General features: G+C 38.9%; 1 protein-coding gene and 1 long non-coding RNA gene across 3 annotated transcripts in view; one reads left to right on the top strand and one right to left on the bottom strand.

Moving 5' to 3' along the window:
- Positions 1–17,706, top strand: part of CDYL2 (chromodomain Y like 2) — a 268,630-nt gene that overhangs the window by 73,697 nt on the left and 177,227 nt on the right. The gene's annotated exons all lie outside the window — the stretch shown is intronic.
- Positions 1–17,706, bottom strand: part of LOC140629873 (uncharacterized) — a 38,889-nt gene that overhangs the window by 4,052 nt on the left and 17,131 nt on the right. Inside the window, exons 4-5 of the long non-coding RNA XR_012027692.1 lie at positions 14,264–14,424; positions 2,146–2,282 (exon numbers count right to left, since the gene is read on the bottom strand). This is a non-coding gene — a long non-coding RNA (uncharacterized lncRNA). The remainder of the gene's footprint in view (positions 1–2,145; positions 2,283–14,263; positions 14,425–17,706) is intronic.

The following is a 17,706-nucleotide window of genomic DNA, read 5'->3' as shown; positions in this document are numbered from 1 at the left end:
TAATTCTGTTTCCTTTTCTTGAGTTCATAAGACATCTGTGTTATTATTTGCAAACAAGGTTCCTGTTTTCTCAAGAAAGACACACTCTTTCCCCAACATGATATTTTTCTGCTCCCCGCAAATCCTAATCCTGAGGGAGATGAAACCTCTAGAATGTTCCCTTTCCCTTTCTCCTCCTCATCACCTCCTTCCACTCCCTAAGATGAGATCTTTGGGGCATTTCACTTCCTTTCTCCCTCTCCATTTCTAACTGCTACATTTTCCTGGGATACTCTAGGACTTTTTTTCTCTAGGACTTTAGTTCTGGGTTATTATGAGTATCCCTTTTGTCATATGTCACTTCCATTTCCAAAGGACTTAAGAAGCATTTACATTGACAGTGCCCAATAGTCCATTAATATCCGCTTACCTTACCTATGTTGTGTTCACTGTTCATCACTGTTTTCTATCTTTTCCATTTTCCTGTGTCTCAATGTCTCTAATCAAATTCTTTCCTTTTTAAAACTTTTTTTTATTTATTTGAGAGATATAGATAGTGAGAGAGTGATGGACAGGAGTGGGAGGAGAGGGACAAGCAGACTCCTTCCTGGACAGGGAGTTCAATGCGGGGCTCAATTCCAGGACCCCAGGATCATGACCTGAACTGAAGGCAGACACTTAACAGACTGAGCCACCCAGGCACCCCTCAAATTCTTTTCTTTTAAAGCCTTTGGTTGTTTTCCTCAGGTAGAAGTTGTGAGTGGTAAAATCTCCAAATTCTTACATGTCCACAAGTCTCCTTTCACCTTGGCTGGGGAATGCCATCTTGACTGGGTGGAGGATTTCAGGTTGGTCACTGGCAAATGTTATTGCATCGCCTTCTAGCTCCCAGTAATAAGTCAAATAGAAACTCTATGCTTTCCCATTTGCAGGTCATTTGTTCTATCTGGGAGCTTTTCAGGTTTTTGTTCTTTAATTTCATTCAGGAAGTTTACCAAGACATACCCGCATGAATGTTTTTCTTTAACAGTCAGGTCTAGAACTCTAGGAGAGCCTTCAGTGTTCTTTTAGTTTCAGGTCTACAATGTAATGATTCAACCATTCTGTACATTGCTCATTCTATACATTACTCATTCTATACATTACTCAGTGTTCATCGTGATGACTGTACTCTAAATCCCCTTCACCTATTTCTTTTTTTTTTTTTTCCCTTCACCTATTTCATCCATCCCCCCACCCACTCCCCTCTGGTAACCACCAATTTGTTCTCAATATTTAAGAGTCTGGGATTTGTTTGTTTCTATCTTTTTAAAATTTTATTTTTTTACTGTTTTATTTTAATTCCAGTATAGTTAACATACAGTGTTATATTAGTTTCAGGTGTACAATATAGTGACTCAGCACTTCCATACATCACCTGGTGCTCATCACAAGTGCCCTCCTTAATCCCCATCTCCTATTTTACCCATCCCCCCACCTCTCCTCTGGTAATCATCAGTTTGCACTCATGAGTTAAAAGTCTGTTTCTTGGTTTGCCTCTCTCACACATTTTTTTTCCTTTGCTCATTTGTTTTGTTGTTTCTTAAGTTCCACAGAGAATGAAATCATATCATATTTATCTTTCTCTGACTGACTTATTTCACTTAACATAATACTCTCACTCCATTCATATCATTGCATATGGCAAGATTTCATTCTTTTTGATGAATGGATAATATTTCATTATATATATATTTATATATATATAAATCTCGCATCTTCTTTATCCATTCCATTATATATATATTCCATTATATATAATATTATATATTCCATTATATATAATAATATTATATATTCCATTATATATTATATATATTTATCACACATATATATTCCATTATATTATATATAATATTCCATTGTATATAATATAATATATTCCATTATATATAATATTATATATTCCATTATATATATTATATATATATATATGTATCACATCTTCTTTATCCATTCATCTACTGGTGGACACTTGGACCGCTTCTTTATCTTGGCTATTGTAAATAATGCTGCAGTAAACATAGGGGCATGTATATCTTTTATTACACACTTTAAAATTATTGCCTTTTGTTCTTGGTATTCATATTATATAGTATGTCTTCTAGACCTAGCTCCAGGTCTTACCTTTTCTTTCATTTGCCCACCTCTTTGCTTGCTCTGTGCAGTGAGAGTTTTTTCCATGTGATTGCCAGTCACCAGTTCATATTGCTTCAATGACTAGCCTCTCTTCAATCCATCCACTGAGCTGTTCAATGGTAGGGCTGCCAGATAAAATACAGAACAACTAGTTAAATTTGATTTCAGAATTAATTTTTTTTAATATAGCATGGGAAGAATATGCTAAAATTATTTATTGTTTATGTGAAATTCTGATTTAATGGAGCCTCCTTAAGTTTTTCTTGTGTATGTCAAATCTGAAACCCTATTCAATGGAGAAATCATTTTTTTCCTGAGGTCTACACATTTTGTGTGCTGTATTTGAACCTCCTTACCTGCCCTTGTTATTTGATTGTCCAGGTTGCTCTCTGTTGTTTCTAGAAGCATCATTTCACTGGACAAATGTTTTGTTTGCTTAGATTGGTCTTCCTGTCTCTAGTTGCTGAGTTTCCTTTAATGCATTATTTTAAAAACAGTCATAGATCTGCTTGTTACAGCTCTCCAAGCAGAGGCAGATCTCTGACTGGTGGAATATAAAGGGATTTCTCCTGCAGTGTAGGGATGCTGTGTATGTCAGAAGATGGGCAGTAGTCCCTTGCTGAGGGTGTGAGAAGGAGCATCTAAGTGTCAAGGTGTTTGTACTCTTCTAGCTTCAAAGTTGCAGAGGATTAAGCCCACCTGTTCAATATCCCTTTGGCCTTTCAGGGGCCATGGATACCAGATATAATCATATAGGACTGATGCTGTCTCTCACCTTAGGAGTCATTGTATCCCTATGGACCATACTCTTTCTGGGATCTGTCATTTGCAGTCCCTGCCTCAAGTTTCTTAGATGCTGGACTCATGGCTTTTGCTCTGCTCAGAATGAGGAAACTACAGATATCCCATTCTCCCTACCCCCAGTCGTACATGCAAGAAGCTTGCCATCTCAAGAGAGGAACCCGATGGGAGTGGAAAGGGGAGATGGGTGTTGGATGCATCAAAAGACCTAAAAGATACAAACTGCTGCAGAAAATAACTATCAGATTGGGTGTGGGTAAAAGACCAATAATTTTTTTAAGTATTAAAATTTAAAAGGATTCAATTCTCAGAATGTGTCACATTGTCTTAAAATTTTCATTCCATTTTAAAGAAACCCAGAATGAAAATCAGAAAGGAGGCATAGAGGTGTGGTTTGTTCAGGAAAGATAATGGAGGACTCTTATCCTGTGCTGTCCAGTACAGCCACTTTTGTAGCTGTAGCTACCTGTGGCTAGTGACAACTGCATGGGAGCAGGTATGGAGCATTTTCATCATCTCAGAAAATTCTGATTTTGCTCACTAGTGTATTCTTAGTACCTAATACATAACAGGATATCAATAAATATTAGCTGAATGGAAGACTAAATCAACAAAACATTTAGAGCCCAGTATCACAGGTGTGCATCAAATAGGTTTTATTCCTTCAAGGAAGGAGAGATTGTCCCCCAGAGACAAGAGCATATTTCATTCACCATTTGACCCCAAAAATGTCACCAGATTTTACAACTCATTTACAGTGCTCTTTGGGAAAAACTACAGACTCATAAATAACCAGCCAAGTAAGGCTAAAGAAGAAAACAGTTGACGAATCTGTTGCTTGTTTTAAAAACTTATCTCATGATGCATTTTCTTTTTCTTATCAAAGAGGATTGAGGGTCAATGTCTTATAAATCTTTAAGGTAAGTATTCCCCTTCAAAATGAGGACAAGCTCTTAAACCTCTCTGTTAGCCAATTTCTTCATGAAATTTTATGATATATTGGGACTAGCGTGTGCTAATTTAAGTGGGATACACAGGGAAGGAAGAGCACTGTGGAAAGAGAAAACAAACCTCAATTTTACTTAATCTCAAATAATAACCATTAATTACACAAGAAATATTAAAGATCTTCAAAAATATAAGCAATTTTTTAACATTTCCATCGACAGCTTAAATGTATCTCCTAGCAATCAGAAAAAAGTATAAAGTTCATTTTCAAGGACTTGAAATAAAAAGGCAAATAGCAAAGCATATGCCAAAATAGTCAGCTGTGAGTAATGTCTTATCCCAGGACTCTCAATGCCTTTGTGAAATAAATATCAATAAGGAAACTTATTCTTACGTAAATAAACTGAAGGAAATATCTTGATTTATAGAACTGATAGGATTTCAAAACAGGAAAGTCTTCAAAGCAGATACAATTTAAAAGAAAACGCAAAATATTTCTTCTCAAGGCAGCGTTCATTCTCTAGAAATAAGTGGGCAATCTCTTTGTTGACCTTTCCCCTTGTTCTGAAAGCTTTAATGATGACTTGGGTGCAATTTTTTTCATCTTGGTCTTGGGTAAATATGCCCTGAGTGTCAGTCCTTAAATAAAATTCTTTATTTTATTTTTTTTAAAGATTTTATTTATTTATTCATGAGAGAGAGACGGAGAGAGGCAGAGACACAGGTAGAGGGAGAAGCAGGATCCATGCAGGGAGCCTGATGTGGGACTTGATTCCAGGTCTCCAGGATCAGGCCCTGGGCCAAAGGCGGCATTAAACCGCTGAGCCACCCGGGCTGCCCTCTATATATTCTTTATAAATTCTCCACCTTGAGAATGAAATGTGCATCTAAATTATAATAAAAAAATGGACATGATATCTTTGATTTTTCTAATTTGTGGGAATGAAGGAAAGTTTATAACACCAACTATAGGTTTCCTCTACAAAACCCTTGTAATTCCTCTATTATACACTGTCTCCTTTCCTGAATCTTAGGGCTTCTGAAAGACTGAAAGCTATGTAAATGCAACCTATTAGTTGTTGGAAACAGAGTAGCTCATTGTCTTCTTTTCCTTGTCTTCTCACTGTTAGGTTGAGAGTATTGGTAGATTTGGCCACCTTAAAGCAGATGTGAAGTGGAAACAGTCATAGTGTAGCAGTTAACTTTGGGCGGGACCACATTCCCCTGTTGCCACTCTTCTTGACCTTCTTGGCTTTGACTGGTTTCCTTTGACACAGCTGATGGGCAATTTAACCCCTCTTCCTGATGGAGAAGAGCCCGTGAAAGAGTGTTGGAGATGCTTCCAATGGTCATCCTTTTGTGTCTTCAAGTAGAATTACTTGAGATCTTGGTGCAGAGGCAAAATTCCTGAGGAAAGGAGTGATTGATTATATAGTAACCCTGGCAATGCAGGTTGCTTTATCTAGGAAGCCTCCTACTTCTTCCTGTCTCATAATATGGTTAACCATTCTCTTTCATGTGGCATTGCTGTACTCCATGATATTTCTGCACTAGCACCCACCACCCTTGGCTGCAGCTGTCTGTTTTCCTGAGCTTCCCTCCCCTGACACATACCTAGTTGATTTGGAGTTCCCTGAGAAGAGTAATAAGAAATGTCATTATTATCACCATCATTATCTCTAATATGTATAGATCATTGACTATGTGCATTATAAGTGTATTATTATCTAATTTAAACTTTATAATACTTTTTCAGAAAAGTAAATTGAGATCCAGGAAGGGTAAATGACTTGTGTACATCTGTAAGTGGCAGAGCGAGGACATATCTGAAATATATATCAGATATATCTGATGCTATGACCTGAGATCACCATGATGTTCTGCTTTGTCAAAACTTTTTCATGCTTGTATCTCCAGTCACTGATAGAGATTGTAGCGCAAAGCAGTCCTTGCCCAACGTTTATTGAATGGATGAATTAATGAGTGTGGCAAATTAGAAGGAGGAGCCCAGACAATGGGATAAAGAGAAACAGGGCTTCTCTTGGCCAAGAATGGAAAGAGGCCAACGTTTTCCTTGCCGCCCCCTCCACTGCCCAGCTTAAAGGATATCTCCTCTTATTCTATTGGACTGCCATAGTCTTTCTATTTTCTTTTCTAGCAAGCTTATTTTTATAGAAGATGGAATCAACTTATTGATGTGGTCAAGATTCAGGAGTAATGTCATTGTAATGGGATATCAAATTTTAAGGAGACCTGAGTATAAAAACCTAGCTTGTGAAGCCCCGTTAGACTCATCTATAGAGAAGGTCGTGGAGTTTTATGACCTGCAAAGCTACTCAATATAGATGGTAAACAGCCTAATTTCTCCTAATTCTGCCTCTCTTCAACTGTGTCCTCTTAGTAATACTGGCTTGCCAAAAATGGGCTCGGTGCAAGCCCCCAAATATGAGTGAAAGTGAAAAATTCATCCAATCATGGGGACTTGCTAGCATACTAAAGTTGGCTAAATTAATGTTCAAGTGGATGTTTTGGCTTTGGCCCACCAGACAAAATCAGTTTCTGTATTTGAACTGTTTAGGAATCTTCTTCTTGGAGTCCTGAGGAAGTACCTCATGGGCAGGCCAGTCTTCACCCAACTCCATCACAAGAGGCCAAAGATGAAGCCAACAACCCATCTCTCCTGGTTCCTTTTAGAGATCTGAAGCTGTTGTGAGGTGGTGTTTCACAGCACTCAGAAGCTAATAGGACCAAATGACAAGTGAAACTGATGTTCAGGGCAGCCCGGGTGGCTCAGTGGTTTAGTGCCGCCTTCAGCCCAAGGTGTGATACTGGAGACCCGGGATCGAGTCCCACGTTGGGCCCCCTGCATGGAGCCTCCTTCTCCCTCTGCCTGTGTCTCTGCCTCTCTCTCTCTCTGTGTGTCTCTCATGAATGAATAAATAAAATCTTTTAAAAAATTAAATCATTTTCAGTAGACCAGTAGTGGCCAAGTGAGTGCCATTTTGCCTCAGGGGATATTTGCAATGTTAAAAGACAGTTTTGGGTGTTACAACTAGGGAGAGGTATTACTGGCATCTAGTGGGAAGAGGCCAGGGGTGCCCCCTAAACCTCCTAAAGTGCATAGGACAGCCCCTCATAACAAATAATTATCTAGATCCATTGTCAGTAGTGCTGAGGTTGAGAAGCCCTGCAGTAAAGAAGTCTAAACTAGGAAGCAAAAATCTGCCAGCGATGAAAAGGAATGACTATGAGGCTTAGAGTAAGAAACAAAGCCAGAAAGTCAGAACACAGGTAGGTTCTGAAGTATTGGAAGTGAGGATCAAAAATTAGGAGCAACATAAGAGATGGCAAGACCACTGCAATAAGCTATTTTGCAATGCCTAAAGTTCCTTGAACTTGTGTAGTGTAGGGAGTGGGCTTGCCTGATTTCTAGGCATGGGACTGAAACACATTCATCAGTGATAGCATACATAGTTCATACAGCTATGAACTATGCTCCAAGAATGTGGTTGACCACTGGGAGGCTGCTAACTAGCCTAGTGGTCTGGAAGGATTTGCACAAGGCATGAGCCACCACAGTCATTAAATAGTCATAGAACTGAGTCTAGGGCATCATCACCATATGTTGACATTGCACAGTTTCACGAATTCAAAGCATTTGAATGACCTCATTTAATTTCTGGGTGTTTTTTTCTTCTTCCTTAAAGCATCAATTCAATAGACTATAGAAGACAGTGAATTCATTGATGGTGTTTGTCTTGATATATCTTGATGGGATTATGATGCAGTATGGCAGAAAGAAAAAAAAATTATCAAAAAATTATACATATTAAGTTTTTGCCTTTGGGGGGAAGAACAGTATGAATATCAGAGGTGGATGGCTCTCTGATGGAGTAAAATACTTTGATGGGATTGTGTGGTTCAGAAAGATGAACCTCTGTCTTGCTCTTTTGCCAACTTCCATGCAAAGCCTAGACTTGTGAGAGTGAGTTGAAGGAACTTAAATCTTCCCACTAAGAAAGTAAGGATTTTAGTATTGGTGGGTTACCCAAGAAAAGGGGCTTATGAGGCCCAGCATGTGAGGAGCATGTCCCAGTAATATGATGGGAGGCAGCACCTTAGGTAAAATGGTGGCAGTGAGAAATTGCCTGTGGAGGGGGAATATTGGGGAACTACGCAAAAATTGTGCAGTTTTAGCTTAGGTGCTATTGTGAAGAAGTGGTTTTGAAGAAACCACCTCTGTTATCCCTAAAAGCCCCAGTAAAAGTTAACCATACACTACAGCCTTGGATAGTGTTGTTTGGAGGGAAGAGGAAGGAAGGAAGAGGAAGGAAGAGTGGTGTCAGAGGAAGCTAGATGACCAGGAGAAATATAAACCTTACTCCATTACTTCTCCTCCCCATTCCCTCTCTCTCAGATATGAGAAGAGTCCTAGGACTTCTGTTATAAGATGGTGGCTTTAGCCATGTTATTTGGGTAATAAAAGATGAGCCCTCAGCAAGCCAGAGTACTGGGAACATCTGGTTTACAGAGCTAAATCAGTGACAATTGTCAAGCAGTCATGACATAGTGAGTCCTGCCTTTCCACGAGTCTCCTTTGGCAACTGTTTCCTACATAGATATCTAGAAACTTTCCCATAGCTTTCTCAAGGTCTTTTGGTGACATGTGCAGCTTGAAGCTTTTCCCAGGAGCTGGAGTGTAATCCTTTCTTGCCTAGTCTGGCTATGTGAGGAAGAGAGATATGATAGAATATGGTTCTGAGATGGGGTGGCCCAGGGTTGCATGGGTTGGAGCCCAGGCTATCTGCTGGTTTCGCTTTCTTCAGAAGATGGATAAATCCCATGTTGATCTTCCAGAGCCTATCTCCTGGAGATCTCTTGGTTTTGCTGCATTGCAAGGATCGTATCTTCCATGCTTCCTTGCAGTTCTGGGAGTGCCCAGCTGCCAAGGAACTGTTGAAGAGGCTGTTTGCCAAAGATGAAGAGTTGGAGATGCCAAGGCATTTGCTGCAGTCACTTTTCTTGCCCAATCTTTGTCATCTTCCATTAGTTAGGAGTGCTAATGAACTGTCACAGAGTGTCCAAATGACAATAATTCACCTTTCCTCAATCCTACCAAGGCTGTTTAAATGTAGCTGTAGAAATCATGATGTCTGTGCATTTTTGCTGTGCTCTAGGTCCCATAAACTTCTCTTTCTCCTGGGTTTTTGCTCCCTTAATTAATTCTAACACTTTCATCTTCCCTCTCTCTCTCCCTCCTTTCTCTCTTGACTTTCCCCTGGACCTTGCCCCTAGATCCTCACTCAGTTGGTTCCTCCTTATTACTTACATCTTCATTCAAGTGTTACCTCTTTGGAGATACCTTCCCTGACTTGTTAGTGTAGATCATTGCTCTCCCATCTCCCTGCCATTCTGTAGTTGTTTTAAGAATAATACTTATCACTATCTGCCTTAGCTTGTTTAATCCCTTTTTGGTTATTGTCTTCTTACTTCTACTGGAAAAAAAAATCAGGGAACACCAGGATCTCATCTAACATGTTCATTCTTGTATCTCCCACTATCTCCCACTGTGCCCTGCATGTCATAGGTTCTCAATAAACAGCCATTTTTTAAAATATCCATTTTACAAATGAACAAATGAATGAATCTGTGAAACTACTCCATTTAATGAGTAACTTATGGTCTTTTCTTAGATCATGCTTTTCAGTGTTCTTGTTGGTTTCCCACCACATTCAGAATTACTGTTTATCTTTAAAGCATTCGAAGGCCTATTTAATTAGGGGCTGGTCTACTTTTCTGTCTCCTGCCACTCTGCCTTGTTCCAATTTCACTGTTATTCCTGTTATTTGAACAGGAAAATTCTTTTTTTTTTAATAGATTGTATTTATTCATATGAGAGAAAGAGAGCAAGCATAAGTAGGGGGCAGAGGAAGAAGGAGAAGCAGGCTCCTTGCTGAGCAGGGAGCCCAATGTGGGACTCCATCCCAGGACCCCAGAATCACAACCCGAGCCTAAGGCAGACTCTTAACCAACTCAGCCAGCCAGGAAGCCCTGAACAGGAAAATTCTTGATGGTCAAGAGCACAGGCTCTGGACTTGGCTGAATATAGGGTTTGACCACAGCTGTTTGTTGCTAGCTTTGTGGTATTGAACAAATTATCTACTCTGTTTAACCCTCATTTCCCTCAACTGTAAAATGGAAGTAATGATTGCACTTATCTCATAGGTGGTAACCGTGTGGGCCCACATACTCAGAGAATTAAGGAAGTCTTTGTGAATGTGAACTCTTATGAACACAGCAGGTTGAGTCAGAACTGTAGGTTAGGTTTCAGTTTGCAAGTTCTTTCAGGGAAATAAAGTCAGTTGTGGGTTTGGCTGAGTTCTCTATTAGGACAAGTATGGAGCAAGGATGTGAAGGTTCAAAGATTGAATTGTGTGTTGTGTCCACAACAAGATGGAAGAGACTTGGAGAGAAGACATCTGGAGAGGCTAGAAAGCAGACAAGTGCAGTGGTATGAGGAGCTGGGAGCAGCCTGGGTAGCTGGAGTGTGACTGCAGAAGATGAGGTCAGATATATGGGATGGTGACAGAGTCTCAAGGTCCTGGAATGTCATCCAGGATGTCCAGTGGCGTCATCACAGGAGCTTGGGATATCATTTGTTCTTAATTTTTTAGGGTCATGGATCCCTAATGGATTGAATAGTAACCCCTCCCCCCCATTGATGTTCATTCTAAACCTCTGCAACTGTGTATGGAAAGTTTTTTGTGGATATAATTAAGGTCAGGATCAAGATGAGACCATGCTGGGTTAGAGTGGGCCCTAAATCCAGTGAGTGTCACTTTAAGAGACAGAAAATGACACAGAGACACAGGGAAGAAGGTTTTTTGAAGACAGAGGTGTGAATGATGTGACCACCAGCAAAGGAGCACCAGGAGCCCCACTAGGTGCTGGAAGAGACAAGGAGGGATCCTCCCCTAGAGCCTGTGGAGAGAATGTGGTCCTGTGAACCTCTTGATATCAGACTTCTGGCCTCCAGAACTGTGTGGGAATGAATTTTATTGTTTTAAGCCTCCAAGTTTTAAGTAATTTGTTATGGCTGCTTTAGGAAACTAATCCAATCTCTTAGAGAATTTGATGAAATCTATGGATCCTCTCTCCAGAAAAAGACATGCATGTATGCATACACACGTATAATTTTTGCTTTCAATTTAATGGATGTTCTGAAGCTCATCCATGGGGCCCAAGGGTAAGCACTCTTCCTCTAGATAATGGGGCATCATTAAGCCGATTGGGTCTGAATTTCAGAACGGTAATCATGGAAGCCACATAGAGATGAATAGGAACTCAGAGATTTTAAATACTGAGAATTAGTGCAATCACTTCCCTTTTCACACTTTGGCAAAATACTGCATTATTTTTCTTCTGGAAACATTTAAATACAAAAGAAAATTAATAAGGTTGCTTATCATGTGTCCCAAGGCAGGATTTTTAATAAAACAAAAAGGAACAATGATTTTAATTTCTGCAGCATGCTTGAAAATGATGGTATTGCTACAAAGAGGAAAAACACCCAAGAGTAAATACTGTCTTGTCTCGATTCTCTAGAATTAGATGGAGAGGGGAGGAAAAAATGGGGGTGGGAGTATTGAATTTTGTGAATTCTGGGGCCAGAGATGAGGCTGGTACTGAAATTTCAATACCTGGGGCAAGGCATGTGTCTAATGAATTTGGTGGCCATGAGTGAGCAGCTCTGGCGAGAGGCAGGAAGAGCCTTGCTAGCCCTGAGCCATGGAGTAGGGACAGTGCATTGAGTAGGGCTTTCACCTCTTGGGACCCCACTCTCCCTCCCAGCTCTGTGGCAGTGGCCACTCTGCCTTTACAAATCGGGGCAAAGGTAAAGAATTTGCTTCTTGAAAGATTTTTTTGTATATTTAGGAAGTAGCTGTGCTGGGATGCAGGAATATATTTTCTAAATGTGAGTGGGGCTGGTCTACTTTTCCGTCTCCTGCTACTCTGGTATATACTCTGGGGGTATATATATATATATATATTTTTTTTTTAATAAATTAATTTTTTATTGGTGTTCAATTCACCAACATACAGAATAACACCCAGTGCTCATCCCGTCAAGTGTCCCCCTCAGTGCCTGTCACCCATTCACCCCCACCCCCCGCCCTCCTCCCCTTCCACCACCCCTAGTTCGTTTCCCAGAGTTAGGAGTCTTTTGTTCTGTCTCCCTTTCTGAGATTTCCCACACATTTCTTCTCCCTTCCCTTATATTCCCTTTCACTATTATTTATATTCCCCAAATGAATGAGAACATACACTGTTTGCCCTTCTCCGATTGACTTACTTCACTCAGCATAATACCCTCCAGTTCCATCTACATTGAAGCAAATGGTGGGTATTTGTCGTTTCTAATGGCTGAGGAATATTCCATTGTATACATAAACCACATCTTCTTTATCCATTCATCTTTCGATGGACACCGAGGCTCCTTCCACAGTTTGGCTATTGTGGACATTGCTGCTATAAACATCGGGGTGCAGGTGTCCCGGCGTTTCATTGCATCTGAATCTTTGGGGTAAATCCCCAGCAGTGCAATTGCTGGGTCGTAGGGCAGGTCTGTTTTTAACATTTTGAGGAACCTCCACCCAGTTTTCCAGAGTGGCTGTACCAGTTCACATTCCCACCAACAGTGTAAGAGGGTTCCCTTTTCTCCGCATCCTCTCCAACATTTGTGGTTTCCTGCCTTGTTAATTTAACCCCATTCTCACTGGTGTGAGGTGGTATCTCATTGTGGTTTTGATTTGTATTTCCCTGATGGCAAGTGATGCAGAGCATTTTCTCATGTGCGTGTTGGCCATGTCTATGTCTTCCTCTGTGAGATTTCTCTTCATGTCTTTTGTCTGGGGGTATATTTTTACTACCATTGCATGGTCATGGAGAGAAGAGCAATAGGTTCAAATTCAAATGTAGCCTTGTGTGCATTTGAATAAGTCACATGCATGAGCCTCAGTTTCCCTATTAGAGTAAAAAAAATTGTTATTAGTGTCTTTTACCCCATCCATACTTTTTTTTCTTTCCCTAACAGCATCCCAATTTATTCAAGGATAATAGAATCTCAGCCTGGCAGCCTATGTCCTAGATCTGGATAAGGAGATGAAAGAGAAAGTTTGCCAAAGAAGGTCAATCTTCCAAATAAAAAGACAAAGTCTCACAGGAATATAGTCTTTGCCCTTTCATTCTGCTTTGAATGTTTGATGTGTTGTCTGGGGCTGCAGCAGCCATATTGTAACCACAAGGTTATAGGCAGTTTGTGAATGATGGCAGAGCAGTAAGAGAAAGAGCCCAGCTTCTGACAGTATCACTGAGAAATTGAACCAAAGGCAGTAATCACGAACTTCTAGACTTTTTGTTAAGCAAACTTTTGTTTTCTATTATAGACAAATGCAATTCTAAATGTGAAAATATATGTATTCATTGCAGTACTTGGCAATAGTGAGAGTCAATAAATGCCAAGGACTTTCCCTTCTTTCCTTTTTTCTGATTTAGTTTACACTTTGCTTTTCCTGTGTTATTTCCCAAGGACCCTGTTTCTTTGTTTTGTGCATACCTTCATTACACATTTAATTTTATTCAATAGCATCTTATTTGGCCAACTGTCACCTACCAACCAAACCTACCTTTCTTCAACATAGCTGAAAATCCAGGGGAAAAAAGCCAATTAGTGGCAATTATGCAGAAAATAAGATGCAAAAAACTTCATACTCTACAAGTTCTAGCTAGAAGTAGCTGGAACCTAAGCAGTTCATACTCCTAACGTATGTACTTTTACCAGAGATAGTTTTCATCCAAACTTGGCTAAATGGTTGGAAGTATGCTCAAATCATGGGAGTTATGACAACATAGGAAAAGACTTAAAAAACCTATAAAAAGCAAAAATATGAAGTGAGCATTATAGTAGCTCTAAGTCATTTAGTGTAGCTACAGGCACCCTCTGCACTTGAAAATTCCCAAGAGGATCCGTATATCACAGCACGGTGTGAAAGTTGACATTCCTAATTATCCAGAGACACATAGAAATGGTTAATCTATGCTCCATATATTCTGCCTAAGGCAGGGAAATGTTTTAGCTTCTTTTGAAAGATTTCTATGTTTTTGTTTTAAGGCTTTTGGTTAAAATAGTAAGCTTCTCATATCTGCAACATTTCACTTTAAATATTTGGATAAACATTTTATCTTGTTGCCTGGATATCTCTCATGTTTTGAGATTGTCATCCTAAATCCTTAGCCTATATCTCTGCTAATACCTGCTACAGAGCTAAACCATTATGGACCTAATTATTTGACTTACTTTTACTTGTGCAGGCTGCTGGGCATTATAACTTCATTTGCTTAATTTTTCTGCTTTTACTTTTCAAGAGTTTGTGTCACACTTAGAAGATTTCAAGTGGCAGCTGTTGTTCTGGTTGGGTGGGTGATTTCAGGATCTCAGGAGCCTTTGGAATGCTTTGTCTACAAGGGAAATATGCATATTTTCAGAGTCCTGCATTATACAATGTGAACTGGCTAGATAATGATCCTTGGGGCTAACGCTGCTTTAGCTCTGGCATAAAAGGAGATAAACGGTTCTTTAGTGTGGATCTCAGCCATCAGTGCCTTTCAGATAGGGGAACACAAACCCTCCTTCACCCCACTATTAGAGAATAAGATGGTAAGAGAACAGAACAGGTGAAGTGAACATTAATACAGGACAAAATTCTTGGTGAGATAGCTGGAGCCTCACTCAGCCTGGATAAAGAAGTAGATAGATAATCCCAGCGTGGCACATGTGGAGGCTCAAACTTGGAGATGATAAGATCAGACCAGATCAGAGCAGAACATGTTTCTCCATTTCTCTTGGCTGTCATGCATGCCTTCAGGCAGTCTGAACAGAGATCCTGTATATATACTTCCTTCTATAATGTTTCTAATGATGGAGGACAAATGATGCAGTCCTCATGACAGACCTTGGAATTATTCATTCTCAACACATGCTTTGTCAAAGCAGTAAAACACTAACTTGAACAACCTCCAGTCTTGTTCATTATAGATATTTGGACTGAGCACCTCTCCTCTTTCTATTTCTCTACCACTTAATTTTTCTTGAGGTTGTTCATGGTAACAAATAGTTCCCGAATTTCAATGACTTGTAATAGTACATATTTATTTCTCACTCACTTTATATATTGGCTGCAGACAAGCTTTGGTGCTCTTCCAGGTGTGCCTTTTTTAATGGGACCCACCCTAAAGAAGCAGCCTATATCTGTTTCTCCTGCCCAAGGGACAAAGGGTGATGGTGGAAACAGTTAATGAATGGCATGATGAACTTGTACTAGGATGTGCCATGTCTCTTCTGTTCATGTTTAATTGGCCAAATCAAGTCACATGGCTAAGTCTATGTCAATGAGGCATGGAAGTATAGTTTCATAGGAAGGGCAGTAGACAATTTAAGACCTAAGTACAATCAAATGTATATTTGGAGTAGGGTTTAACTTTATATTTTTCCAAGTGCCTAGTCAATTGTTTCAATACAATTTATTGATAATCTTATTTTCCACACAGCTCTGTGACCTGCCACTTTTATCACACACCACTTTCTTGTAGATCCTTCTTTTAGTTCCTGGACATTGGGTTGGGTTCTATTGATTTATTTTTCTAGTCCTGCACCAAGACTAGTAGTAATTTTAAAATAATTTCAGAAAAGGCCCACTTATTTCCTTTCCTAAAAAAAAGTCTTAAATATTCTCTGTATTGATTAGTTGTATTTTTGAAAACCTGTATTTATTTTCAAAAAGAAGTCCTACTGAGATATTGGTTGGATTATAGTATATGTTTGGATTAGTTGAGAGAACTGATTGTTTGCCATATGAAGTTTTCTCATTCATGGACACAGTATTTTACTTTATATGTCCAACCCATTTTGATTATTTTAGAGTTTTGTGGATTTATTTATTTTTAAAAGATTTTATTTATTTACTCATGAGACACACACACAGAGAGAGAGAGAGAGAGAGAGAGAGAGAGAGAGAAGAGAGAGAGAGAGAAGCAGAGACACAGGCAGAGGGAGAAGCAGGCTCCATGCAGGGAGCCTGACATGGGACTCGATCCCAGGTCTCCAGGATCATACCCTGGGCTGAAGGCAGTGCTAAACTGCTGAGCCACTTGGACTACCCAGAGTTTTGTGGATTTAAAAGCATGTCTTAAACTTAAAATTTATTTCATGAAATTTCATAGTTTTTGATACATTTGTGAAATAATTTTCTCCCATGATATTATATAAATAATTATAACTAGTATGTAGGAAGGCTATTGTCTTGTTTCATGAATATTTTTAAAATAAAATTAGAACTCTGAACTCATTTTTAAAAATTATTGTTTTTAAATTTTAAATTTAATTCCAGTAGTTAATACAGTTATATATTAGTTTCAGGTGTACACTATAGTGATTCAACAATTCTATACATTATTCAGTGCTCATTGAAACAAGTGCACTCCCTAATCCCCCTCACCCATTTCACTCAGACTCCCTCCCACCTCCCCTCTGGAAACCATCTGTTTGTTCTCCATAGTTAAGAGTCTGTTTCTTGATTTGTCTCTCTCTCTCTGTTTTTCCCTTTGCTTCTTTACTTATTTGCTTTTAGTTGATTGTTTTGGTTTTTGAAAACAAATAGTTATATATACTACTGTAATTTGCATTTTATTTCTTTTTCTGACTTATTACAGTGACCAAAAATTACAAGATAATATTGGATAGCAATGGTTATTCCAGGCATTGTTTTCTTACTCCTGATTTTAGGAGAGGAAATGTTATTGATGTTTATGAACTATTATTCTCACCCTACTGCAGTAGCATTGTTTAAACAGGCATGCATTGCATATTATTAAAGTGTTTTCTTTTTACCCTTCAAGATCTTCATAGAGCTTTTCTGTTTGGTTCTATTACCATGGTGAATCAGATTGATGATTTCATAATATTAACTATCCTTGCACATCTAGATGTAGTGCTCACTGGAGACCATATATTAGTCTTTGAGTATATGATTTTATTTAACTTGCTATAATTTTTTGAATGACTTTTGCTTCCATATTTGATAATTTTAATTTATCTGCAAATTTCCTTTTTTCGGGGGCTATTTTTGTCAGACTTTTTATAGTATCAGAATTACTGATTTTATGAAATTAATTAGAAGGTCTTCCTCTTTTTATATATTTTGGGACAGTTTCAAGAGTATAGGAATTAAATTCCTCTCTTATAAGTACTCACCTGTCTAGTTCTAACACATGTTGGGGAAAAATTATTTTGACTTACATTGTCATTTGTGTTTCTGACTTTTCTACCTCTTCTTAAGTCAATTTTAACTATAATTTCCAGCACATTTTCAATTCCATCAAGATTCTAAAATTGACATAGCCTCTAAGGTATCTTGTACCATTTAAATATTCAGAAGTTATACATTTAAAACCATTTTGAAATTTCAGTTTACAAGATTCTTAGATGTGAACAAAGCCAGAGCAAAAGTGTCAACTCTTGACTGCCACCAACAGATGGCGATAACAGTCACTATATATTGTTAATTTCGATTTAAGAACAAATGGACTTTGAGTCTTCCCAAACCTGATCACTTTACAACTGAAGACCTTTTCACCATGCGTAGCATTATATAATTGTGCTTTGTGCATTCCCTTCCCTCCCTCCTTCCCTCATTTCTTTCGTTCCTCCTCCCTCCTCCTTTTTCCCTCCCTCCCTTCTTTCTC

The sequence above is a fragment of the Canis lupus genome, chromosome 3 (assembly GCF_048164855.1).
Source record: "Canis lupus baileyi chromosome 3, mCanLup2.hap1, whole genome shotgun sequence".
Taxonomy (NCBI): domain Eukaryota; kingdom Metazoa; phylum Chordata; class Mammalia; order Carnivora; family Canidae; genus Canis; species Canis lupus.
Note: the sequence above shows the minus strand (reverse complement) of the source record. Positions and strands in the feature narration are given on the sequence as shown.